This window comes from Aegilops tauschii, chromosome 7 (assembly GCF_002575655.3).
Source record: "Aegilops tauschii subsp. strangulata cultivar AL8/78 chromosome 7, Aet v6.0, whole genome shotgun sequence".
NCBI classification, from domain to species: Eukaryota; Viridiplantae; Streptophyta; class Magnoliopsida; order Poales; family Poaceae; genus Aegilops; species Aegilops tauschii.
In genome coordinates, this window is record NC_053041.3 from 150164875 (window position 1) to 150177569 (window position 12695).

General features: G+C 45.3%; 1 long non-coding RNA gene across 1 annotated transcript; it reads right to left on the reverse strand.

Moving 5' to 3' along the window:
* Positions 1 to 9747: 9747 nt before the first annotated feature.
* LOC109757214 (uncharacterized) lies at positions 9748 to 11613 on the reverse strand. The gene is made up of 5 exons (XR_005764145.2): positions 11420 to 11613; positions 11219 to 11314; positions 10791 to 11133; positions 10269 to 10408; positions 9748 to 10142 (listed from the first exon to the last, which is right to left on the reverse strand). It is a non-coding gene; the product is annotated as an uncharacterized lncRNA (long non-coding RNA).
* Positions 11614 to 12695: the final 1082 nt, after the last annotated feature.

Consider the following 12695-nt stretch of genomic DNA (forward strand, 5'->3'; position numbering starts at 1 on the left):
CCATTCTGAGTTTCTCTCATCACCTGTAGTGCGACATTTGTGAAAAAATGAAGGGAATTCACTGGTGCGCGTCGGTCCTAAACAAACGGTTTTTTACCCCTTTCCGCAACGGCATTTGGAACCGTCACCAAGTGAGTGTGTGTGATAGGGTGTCCTGCCCACACGACCCAGAAATCGTCGGGGATAGGCCCTCCTGGGACCCAGGCTGGGGCCGTGTGCGATCTGGTGAGGCATCGAAACCCAATCATTTCCTTAGGTATGTACAACCCACATGGTGAATCGCAGAAATCATTTCCGTAGGTATGTACATCCCACACGGTGAATCCCAGAAATCATTTCCGTAGGTATGTACATCCCACATGGCGAATCCCAGAAAAACATTTCCGTTCGTATGTATATCACACACAGTCAATCCAAGGAATACGTTTCCGTTCTTATGTACATCTCACACAGTCAATCCTTGGAAAACGTTTCCGTTCGGACGTACATCCCACACAGTTTTATGTGTAGGCTCGTGTGTGAAAGGTGTAACTATCACACACGGTCTTCCTTGGTTAACTATTTGCTTTTATCAACTATATCACACACGATTTGATGAAGAAAACTGTGTGGCATTGGGCTATCCATCGCAACCGCTTTTACTGCTAGAACCGTTTGCAAAGGTCCATGACACATTTAGCAGGTTTATTAGTTTACAATTAATAATTCCAGTATTACGCAAATTCACATCTTATCGAACAACTGTTTGCCAATTTCATATCAGGCACATAAATATATTATAACATCACAGTACGGTAGCTACATGAAAACAGCATAGTACAACACATAGCTAGTTCAACTTCATAAGAACAATATATTCATTTCCCTAATCGAGATCATCCAGGCTCGTCTTATCCACCTCTGCTTTCAGTTCAGTAAGAACCCATTTTGCACAGGCCAACTAGGAAAGTGCCTCCTCCTTCGCCAACACCATCTTAGCAAAGTCTTTAAAAAAAAATCTGAGCTCATTCTCCACCTTTAACTTTTTATCCCGCATCTTGAAATATGCTTCGGTGTTGACAAGACTTTCTCTAAGCCTACCTGTGTTCACTTCTTCATACATGCTCCAGAGCTTCGTTAGGCACATCTTCAAAGACTGTGGCCACTCTTGATCAACCCACCCTAAGTAAGAACACGTCCGTTCATCCTATAATATTTAAAACTAGATCAGTAAAAATTGTAGGGGAAATGGGTTTATAGCAACATAGAAAATCACCAATGCTTATTTTAAAAAACTGAAGAAACATGTTAATTATGACATATCTTCTCAAAAAGATCAATGTGCAAATGAAATAATTGGTACTGAGACAACAACCAAATTCTGGAACATCAAATAATTAACTACAACGACGCTACAAGTTCTTACTCATGTACAATAAATAACAAATTGAACATTTTATGAGGAAGGTAAATATAACTGCAACAGCATAGCGACAGTGTTTGGATGACAGCAAATTGATACTAACAGGTGTGTACATGCACAAATTTAGTAACATAGAACTAATATCACTAAGGCCATCCACTATGTATGCCAAAACTGGTGTAAAGACAACTGTTGCTACATCTCACACCGGTGCCCTGAACTGGCGAGCCGATGCAGCGGAAAAAATTCAGAGACCCGGACTCCAGAGCACGTAGTTGCTCCGATGCCCAGTTCCTTCGTGCCATAAAGATTTAGTATTTTACTGCTTGGCTGCTCGGATGTGTGGACCAAAGTTGGCGGCACAAACTGCTGAAGCGATGCCAAATAATTTTCTAATGGCACCGCTGATGACATGGCAACAATTTAAGATACTAGGTACAAACTGTGACACTGTCTTAGGATGCGTTTGGTTGAAGGTGTTGTATGTATGGGTTGGGACCCTGACAATGTCTGAATCACATCTAACGAATGATTTGTAACAACGGAAGAGGGTCTAACCTTCTCTGCACATGCGAAAAACTTCCTCCCAGTGTCCACAGAATCAAACGCAAGTAGCTTCACGCATGGAGATTGATGGTGACAATGAGCAGATAGATCTTCAGCCACCCCGCTCCATTCATTGCCACTGATGGTCTTAGGGAGCTACAAGAGGAAGAAACGACTTAAATCGACTCCGGGTAAAATTCCTTCATTCCAGTCATAGCCCGAGAGAGAGAAGAGAGGCATACCTGGGTGGTGAAGTAGTAGTCGCCGGAGGAGGAACCGCTGGAGATGTCTTTGAAGAAGACCATGGCGACCCCGGCGGTAGGATGCGAGACGGCGAGAGCGAGGAAGCGGGTATAGCTTAGGAAGGAAGGAAGGAAGGAGGAAACGGGGGAAATGTGACTTGTGGCCATGAACGATTGTGTGCATCGCAAACGATTCTTCTGCTTTACGCGCATGGGATGAGTTTGATAATTCAAATTTTGGTCTCAAGGCATGGTCACATTCACTTTGAATGTGCGCGGTGCCACCGGACCATTCACTTTGAACGATTGTGTGCATCGCAAACGATTCTTCTACTTTACGCGCATGGGATGAGTTTGATAATTCAAATTTTGGTGGAAATTTCCCCGGGTACGTCATTGCATAATTTAACATCGCTTGCTAATTTGGGCACACAAAAGAGCGTACAACAGACAAACCACAGTTACTGAATCGAGCAATTTTAGTAATTACACAGAGCTAGTTGACCTAAACATTGCTCTAACAAAAGACCAGCATTAAAAACAAAGCCTAAGTATGCATAATTAAAAATCCGCCGCCGCGCCGGCCTATGCATCGCTGATGTGAGATGAGACGTCGATGACTTGTCCTGGCGACATGCCGCCGTTGGTGGACTCCGCGTCCCCCTGCTGAAGTCGACCGCGTCCTTGTCCTCAACCTCGGCGCCGCCCTCAAAGTCGTAGCACTCGTAGTAGTGGCTGCACCACAGCTCGCGTTGGTACTCCACCGCCGGTTCCTCGACGGACAAACTCTTCTCTACCTCGACCTCGGCCATGCGCAACTCCTCCTCCCGGCGCTCCTCGATCTCCGCCGCCTCCTGCATCTCCAGCTCCCGCTCGGCGACCTCATGAGGAAGCAGGTGCTCCATGGCCACCGCCGCCTTTTCAGACATGGGTTGCATGCTGGAGTCCGAGGTGGCCTAGAATATCTTGGCATGTGCATCCTCGATCTTGGCGTGGATGGCCTCGACCCGGGCCAGGGCGACATCAGCGGCACGGACGGCAGCTCGAGCGCTCTCGACGTTTGTAGCCGTCGTCGCAGCAGCAGCTGTAGCCGTCTCGGCTGCTGCAGCTGCCCTGTCGGCTGCCGCAGACGCCCTCTCGACGGAAGCGGCCGCGCTCAATGTGGATGCGGCGGCACTCTCGGCGTAGGCGGCCGCGCTCTCTACGCAGGCGGCGGCGCTCGAGGGGGGGACACGGCCATCGTACGGGCCTTCACGAAGCATTTCCACGGCCTCATCTTTGCAAGAAGGGGTGCGGGAATGGGGATCGAGATTCGTGGATTCGGGGGTTGCTGGCACTGGAGCAGACGAGCCGGCGAAGCTTAAGGAGGGAGACTTAAATAGACCCAGATATTTTCATCGCAAACGGTTCCTAGAAAACAACTGTGCGTGATGTTGTAGGTATTTTTTATTAGTTGTTAAAGACGAATTTGGAATAAAGTGCCAACGGATGGTGTTTTAAATCAACGAGAAATTTTGTATTACTAATACAACTGTCATGTCAAATTTTCAAAAATTTCAGGGGTCATTTGACCTTCTAAGACATTTAAGTGATTTTCTAGCCATTTAATGACCGTAATTGAAATTTGAACTACATGTACATGCAACAGCTAACCATAACGGTTTAAAAACTCATATTTCGTGTACTTGTGTGCGATTTAATTCCATGTGCAGTAAATTGGAAGGAATTTTCAAACATATTGGTCTAACGGCTATGACACAATTAAGTATGGAGTGACATGGCATTTTAATTCCAAAAAATTAAAAAAAACATAAACACATGAAACCTTGGTTGATGTAATGTCATGCCACCAAGATGATGTGGTAAAAAATTGGCATGTTTGACCAAAGTTTGGACACACACCCCTCACAAACTGGAGCAACTCACTAGAAGGCTCGTGGTTCCGAGAGGGAACAATGCATGTTTGATGACGAACGGGAGATAGCTTCCTCTTACGGCCTTCAAATTTTTTTTCTACGTCTAACGTGCACTACTAGAACTATAATGTGAAATTTTTGAAAATTCTAGGGGTCATTTGACCTTTTAAAGACATTTAAGTGATTTTCTAGCCATTTAATGACCGTAATTCAAATTTAACTACATCTACATGCAACGCGTAACCGAAACGGTTTAAAAAAATCATATTTGTGTACTTGTGTGCGAGTTAATTCCTTGTGTAGTAAACTAGAAGGAATTTTCAAACATATTTGTATCACGACATGGACACATATGCATGAATACGTATGCATGGAGTGGCATGGCATTTTAATTCCAAAAAAAATTAGGAACACATGAAACCTTGGTTGATATAATGTCATGCCACCAAGATGATGTGGTAAAAAATTGGCATGTTTGACGAAAGTTTGGACACACACCCCTCACAAACCGGAGCAACTCGCTAGAAGGTTCCTGGTTCCGAGAGGGAATGATGCATGTTTGATGACGAACGGGAGATAGCTTCCTCTTACGACCTTCAATTTTTTCTACGTCTAACATGCACTACTACAACTGTAATGTGAAATTTTGGAAAATTCTAGGGGTCATTTGACCTTTTAAAGACATTTAAGTGATTTTCTAACCGTTTCATGACCGTAATTCAAATTTGAACTACATCTTCATGCAATGCCTAACCAAAGCGTTTTGAAAAATCATATATGTGTACTTGCGTGCGAGTTAATTCCATGTGCAGTAAATTAGAAGGAATTTTCAAACATATTGGTCTCACGACATGGACACATGCATACGTATGCATGGAGTGACATGGCATTTTAATTCAAAAAGTAGAAAAATGATGAGAAACACATGAAACCTTGGTTGATGTAATGTCATGCCACCAAGATGATGTGGTAAAGAAATTGGCATGTTTGACGAACGTTTGGACACGTACCCCTCACAAATCGGAGCAACTCGCTAGAAGGTTCGTGGTTTCGAGAGGGAACAATGCATGTTTGACGACGAACGGGAGATAGCTTCCTCTTACGGCCTTCAAATTTTTTCCTATACGTTTAACATGCACTAATACAACTGTCATGTGAAAATTTGGTAAATTTCAGGGGTCATTTGACCTTTTAAAGACATTTAAGTGATTTTCTAACCATTTAATGACCGTAATTCAAATTTGAACTACATCTACATGTAACGCCTAACCATAATGGTTTGAAAAATCATATTTTTGTGTACTTGTGTACGAGTTAATTCCATGTGCAGTAAAGTCGAAGGAATTCTCAAACATATTGGTGTCAAGGCATGGGCACATGCATGGAGTGCATGCCATGGCATTTTAATTCCCAAAAATTAAAAAATGATCAGAAAAACATGAAACCTTGCTTGATTTAATGTCATGCCACCAAGATGACGTGGTAAAGAAATTGACATGTTTGACGAAAGTTTGGACACACACCCCTCACAAACCGGAGCAACTCGCTAGAAGGTTCATGGTTCTGAGAGGGAACAATGCATGTTTGACGACGAACGGGAGATAGCTTCCTCTTACGGCCTTGAAATGTTTTCAACGTCTAACGTGCACTACTACAACTGTAATGTGAAATTTTGGAAAATTCTAGGTGTCATTTGACCTTCTAAAGACATTTAAGTGATTTTCTAACCATTTAATGACCGTAATTCAAATTTGAACTACATCTACATGCAACGCCTAACCAAAACGGTTTGAAAAATCATATCTGTGTACTTGTGTGCGAGTTAATTCCATGTGCAGTAAATTAGAAGGAATTTTCAAACATATTGGTCTCACGACATGGACACATGCATACGTATGCATGGAGTGACATGGCATTTTAATTCAAAAAAATAGAAAAATGACCAGAAACACATGAAACCTTGGTTGATGTAATGTCATGCCACCAAGATGATGTGGTATAGAAATTGGCATGTTTGACGAATGTTTGGACACACGCCCCTCAAAACCGGAGGAACTCGCTAGAAGGTTCGTGGTTCCGAGAGGGAACAATGCATGTTTGATGACGAACGGGAGATAGCTTCCTCTTACGGCCTTCAATTTTTTTCCTACGTTTAACATGCACTAATACAACTGTGATTTGAAATTTTGGTAAATTTCAGGGGTCATTTGACCTTCTAAAGACATCTAAGTGTTTTTCAACCATTTAATGACTGTAATTCAAATTTGAACTACATCTACATGCAACGCCTAACCAAAACGGTTTGAAAAATCGTATTTTTGTGTACTTGTGTGCGAGTTAATTCCATGTGCAGTAAATTCGAATGAATTTTCAAACATATTGGTGTCAAGGCATGGGCACATGCATGCCATGGCATTTTAATTCCCAAAAATTAAAAAATGATCAGAAAAACATGAAACCTTACTTGATTTAATCTCATGCCACCAAGATGATGTGGTAAAAAATTGGCCTGTTTGACGAAAGTTTGGACACACACCCCTCACAAACCGGAGCAACTCATCAGAAGGTTCGTGGTTTCGAGAGGGAACAATGCATGTTTGCTAACGGACGGGAGATAGCTTCCTCTTACGGCCTTCAAATCTTTTCCAACGTTTAACTTGCACTAATACAACTGTCATGTGAAAATTTGGAAATTTTCAGGGGTCATTTGACTTTTTAAAGACATTTAAGTGATTTTCTAACCATTTAATGACCGTTATTCAAATTTGAACTACATCTACATGCAACGCCTAACCAAAATGGTTTAAAAAAATCATATTTTTGTGTACTCGTGTGCGAGTTAAAAAATCATCAGACGATGTAAATATCTGGTGTTCAAAAAAAGAAAATGTAAAGATCTGGCAAGACAACTGGCCCCCACACGATTGGCACTCTATCTCGCGGCTCGAGGTTTGGTAGGTGATTGGCGGGGGTCATTAATCAGGCACGGTTCTGTATTGGAAACCGTCAGCTATTATGTTCACACATGGATTTGCTGCGGGAATTGTGTGTAATTCAAACTACAGTACTCGTAAATTCCGGCGACCGGCGTGTGTATTGTCCCCGTCGATCTAGATTTCTGCCGCCAATAAATACTACCTTGCTCACGTCGTCCCGACTGCATTCTCATCTACATCCTCCCCTCGCTCGCCCCCTCTCTCTTTCTCAAATATCCGCCATGGCGCCGCCGATCTGCCCACGCGTCGACGAGGAGTCACCACCCCTCGAGGACGCTCACTCGATTAGCAGCGACGAGGACCCCTACGCGCCGCCTGACGAGGTTGCGCCGGACCCCCCAACTTTGGATTGGTTTTGGGGCCAGTACAATCTTTGTCTGTGGAAGTCGCTGCCGTCGGCTGAGAAAGTCAGGCAAGTGGCGTTCAAGAAGGAGATGGCGGAGGAGGAAGCCAGGTACCAGGCGGCCTGTGAAGCCCGTGATGCCGCCTCAAAAAAGGAGGCGGTGGAGCTTTGGGGGCGGGCGCGTTGTCGTGCCGAGGAGGTGTACGAAGATGGGTACTTCGCGAGGAAGGTCAAAGGCATTGGGCGCCTCGTCGCTGCGTGGAGGTGGGCCGATAAGCTCCAGTGTGCCACCGACGAGGAGCTCCGGTGGGCGCCCAAAGAAATGGCAAGATCGGTCGCGCGCGTCCGCCAGCAAGAGACAGATCGGTATGTCAAGCGCTGCGAGGCGGAGGAGTCGGAGTACTGCCTCCGCACTGCGAAGATGCCGCGCACCAGGGAGCTGCTGGCAAGGGGCTGCCAGAATACTGGCCCCAGGAGGGATTATTAGTTTTAGTATTGTTCGTTTTCAATTTTATGCATTGTACCTAGTAGTTAAGTATCATCACGTATATATGATGATATTATATATATATATATATTCCGTGATGATCTAATGAACAATTAATATATATATATATATTATGAATTCCATTTTCTATCTGTTTTTGTATACTAATTTGAATCAAGCTGTTATCATCCACATATACAGAATGGAAAGCGTATATACACACATTGAAACAGAACATATAAGAATCGAAAATAGAGTACACACATTGAAACAGAGCAATAAACAGAGCAATTCTATGATTGCTATGAATACAAAGCTATCCACGTCGAAACAACTTTTCAAAATAAAACACGTCCGTGAGACCATGACCAGCTGCCCTTGCCTAGGGTAGCTCTTGGCTCTGCCTGAACTCGTGCAGGCTTTCGTCCAAGCGGTTGACACGCTCGCGGTACATCTGGAGCGCGATCTCGAGCTCCAAGTTGGCTATTTTATCGGAGATCACTAGCTCGAGGATGCGACGGCCATGTTCCTCTACTGCGCCCAGGTGGACACCTGGGCCAAGGAGGCGGTCGAGCCTACGGACCAACGCGTTGGCATCCAGCGGGCCGCGGACAAGGCGAACGGCGCGGCTGGCGTCCGGTGCAAGTACGCCGTGGCCGACATCTGGTGCAAGTACGGCACTGAGGGCCTCTGCCCACTCCTGGCGAGGAATGGGGGTACTGACGGGACGTGTACCCAGCTGCGACGCCGTGTCGACAGTAGGCAAGCGCCGATGGATCAACTCTTGCTGTGCGACGCGCCGCGCCTCTCGCTCTGCGGCGCTCCAACGGTCTCGCCGTGCGGCGAGCCGCAGCCTATCAGCGCGGACGCGCCTAGCTTGCTATGCGGCGCGCCATCGATCATGTTGTGCGGCAAGCTGCAGCCTGTCGGCGTTGACATGCCTATCTTGATCCGCGGCGCTCAAGCGCCATGCGCCAAAGGTCTACTCAACCCTGGCGATGACTCGCATCACAGCGTCGTCCATCGCGTTGTCGGAGAGCGCCTCGGCCTCGACGGGCCGTGGCGCCTGCTCGTTTTCCTCGTCAACGAGGTTGATGGCAGAGGCGGCGCTTTGGTGGGTTGGCATGCTTGGAAAAGGTGGATGTGCTACAGGCTGAGCTTGTCGCCTCCGTGCGTCGCGCGCCCCCTATGCGCAGTATAGTAGGGTGGTGGGAAACAGGTGAGGAAATGGCGGGAAACGGTGGTGTGTTCATAAAACGCCATCAATTAATGGAAACTTAGCATCGAGCTAGCACAAGAAGTAGATGATGATCAGATGAACACGGACCACACTAGGGATCCCGTCGATGGTGAATTCATCAATCCCAAACGGTTGAATACTAGCAAGCGTTTGCCCACAACACACACGGCCTATTCCATCACAAATAGGTCGGATGGATCAACAGTATGCCACGTATCGCACATTGTCAAAAAGTAATGCGGTAGACCTTCTTTAACATGTGTTAAAAATAAAATAAAATAAAAAACAAGGATCTCGAGGTTAAATTAGCTGAGGGAATGGGGCATTTCGATCGAAATGACCCATCCCATCACCTAATTTAACATCGACACAACTTCCCATCCAGTCACCCATCCGATGGCTGCTCCAGCCTGAGCACACTCAACTTGATAGTTTTCTTACATAAGCTACTGGTGGAACAGCTAGTCCTTGCTGATAGGAATGCCTCTTCGCATCCTTATGGCGTATCCGGATGACCGCCCGTCCCACAATGGCCAATAGATGTTGTGTAGACAGAGCATATGACATACGTCTTATTAGAAGGAATCGTCTGCGTTATTATCGGTCTTCGCACACATTTATGATTACAGACCTGTTTGCCGCGTATCACACACATCTTGTTATATTGAACCATTTCTGTTCTCTTGCCTAATCACAAACAGTTCATCCGAGTGAACCGTATGCTGTGTATCGCACACACCTCCATTTGGCTGCCCGTTTCTTTTGTTCCTCCTCATCGCAAACAGTTCATTGAACTGAACCGTATGCCCTTCATCGCACATGCAACTAAAACCTGAACCGTGTTTGATGCATCCGTCATCGCAAACGTTTTACACATTTCTGACGGTTTTCATACAACACCGTTTGCGATTATGGCATCGCACACAGTTTCTTGAAGGGTCTCTGATCGTAGTGTCGCGTTAGTAGCATCCTACAGTAGTGATTTAACATTTATGTATGGCATACATTGTATGCAAAATTAGTTCTATGAAGATTAGACACGAATTAAACTTGTCATATCAACAACTCAACTATGGAGAACTGATGATGGGCATACCTTTCCCCGATTAACAGGTTCGAATTGTTGTTAGCGTCCATCAACGGGATATCGCTGGCTTCAAGTACAATTTGTACAAAGTTTGTTACTTTGTGTGGTTTTTTTGCCCTAAATCATCGGCGCTCTCAATACATGCACCTCTGAAAAATAGAGAGCACCCATATGAGCTCAGATTGCTTGGTCGAGGTTGGATGTAAAAAACAGACTTGTTCCTTGTTATAGAAATACATCGCATGAGCTGCAGTTATTTTATATCTACTACTATTTTGGATTGCTAGAGTTCATGTTTCCCTTCAACCTGCATGAGCAGAAAATGTAGGCCTCATCAGTATAGAGGACAACTCTAGAGCTAATGGAACTGCCTAACCTCCATATATCTGCATCAAGCGTTTTTTTTTTGCTCAAGTATCTGCATCAGGCTTCACTATCAACTACTCGGTAGAAGTTGAAACCGAGCTTAACCATTATGCAAAAAAAACCAGTTCAGGAAATACCCTTGTCGACAGTATGCAAGAATCATACCTGAACACTACGTGAGAGAAGCCGTTACATGTGAGGATAGCCACAGAGTGGAGGGCAGGAGCGTCGGCTGTAGGGGTGTGGCGAATGCGTCCGTGGGGCAGCAGCCGAGCATCGAAGCGGCGGACGACGATGGAAACTTGCGCTCAAGGAGAGGCCAGCGAGTAGCAGCTGTCGATGCCAACTGCATTGCCTCATTTGTGTACAAAAAGAAAAGGAAAAACTGCATTCTTCACCATCCTCAGTATTAGAGTGCGGCCGGTGCCAATCGATCTGCGAGTAACAGCGAGGGGGCTTCAGGGCTGCCCGCGCTGCTGGAGGAATTTAGAATCAGTTATACGCTGTCCTGCAAATCACCAGAGCAATTTAGAATCCATCATCCCGAAATTGCTTTAGAAGGCATGCAAGAAGAAAGGGGATGGTATCCGTACCTTGGATGGATCGTCCTGGGCCTTCTTCAAGAGTTGACCGCTGAACCTCCTGATGATTGGACGATTGATCCCTGCCGGGCCGGTAGCTGGATCTTGCTGTTGCAGCGAACAAGAAGGGATTCAGTTCAGGACGAAGAATGGACAAAGAACGGAAGAACGAAAAACAGGATGGGCATTCAATCCTTGCGTTGATTTTCTTACCAGTCAAGGACCTAGCTGTGGCGTGGATGACGTTGCCAATGTCCCCAAGCACGTTCATGTTTCCTACCGCACCGGGGCGGCCAACGCCGGCGGCGGCGGCCTTGAGCTGCCTTGCTGGTACTGTTTGACGTCGGCGTCAGATTGCCCTGGTTGGATACGTAGATAAAAATCCGATCTTGGGAAATTAGAGTCTTGAAGAGGGAGATTGCCGGCAAGTTTCTCTTATTTTGCAAGTTTCACATGAAGAGGGAGATTGCCGGCAGCTGGAATTCTGGACCGGAAAGGGCTATATCGGTGACACCTTTTCTAAACAACTCCAAATGAGCTGAAAATTGATGGAGAATTATTTTGGAATATATAAAAAATATTGGCGAAAGAATTACCAGAGGGGGACCCACCAGGTAGACACAAGCCTGGGGGGCGCGCCCTACCCCCCTGGGTGTGGCCCCGAGTTTGTGGGCCCCTGGCAGCCCTCCGAAGCCCATCTTCTTCTATATGATGCCATTTGACCTAGAAAAAATCAGAAGGAAGGTTTCAAGACAAAGTGCCGCCGTCTCGAGGCGGAACTTGGGCAAGAGCACTTTTGCTCTCCGGCGGAGCGATTCACCCGGATACTTCCCTCCGGAAGGGGCAAACCGAAGCCATCATCATCACCAACGATCCTCTCATTGAGGGAGGACCAATCTACATCAACATCTTCATCAGCGCCATCTCATTTCAAACCCTAGTTAATCTCTTGTATTCAATCTTTGTCTCAAAATCTTAGATTGGTACCTGTGGGTTGCTAGTAGTGTTGATTATATCTTGTAGTTGATGGTAGTTGATTTATTTGGTGGAAGATTATATGTTCAGATCCTTTATGCTATTCAATACCCCTCTGATCTTGAACATGAATATGATTTGTGAGTAGTTACTTTTGTTCTTGAGGACACGAGAGAAGTCTTGTCATAAGTAATCATGTGAATTTGGTATTCGTTCGATATTTTGATAATACGTATGTTGTTGCTTCCTTTAGTGGAGTCATGTGAACATCGACTACATGACACTTCATCATACTTGGGCCTAATGAAAGGCATTATGGAGTAGTAATTAGATAATGGGTTGTTAGAGTGACAGAAGCTTAAACCCTACTTTATGCACTATTTCGTAAGAGGCTGATTTAGATCAATATTTTTCATGCTATTATTAGAATTATTTTAATTCTTCTTTCGTAGATGTTGTTGGAAATATTCCCTAGAGGCAATCATAAATTGGTTATTATTATATTTCCTTGTTC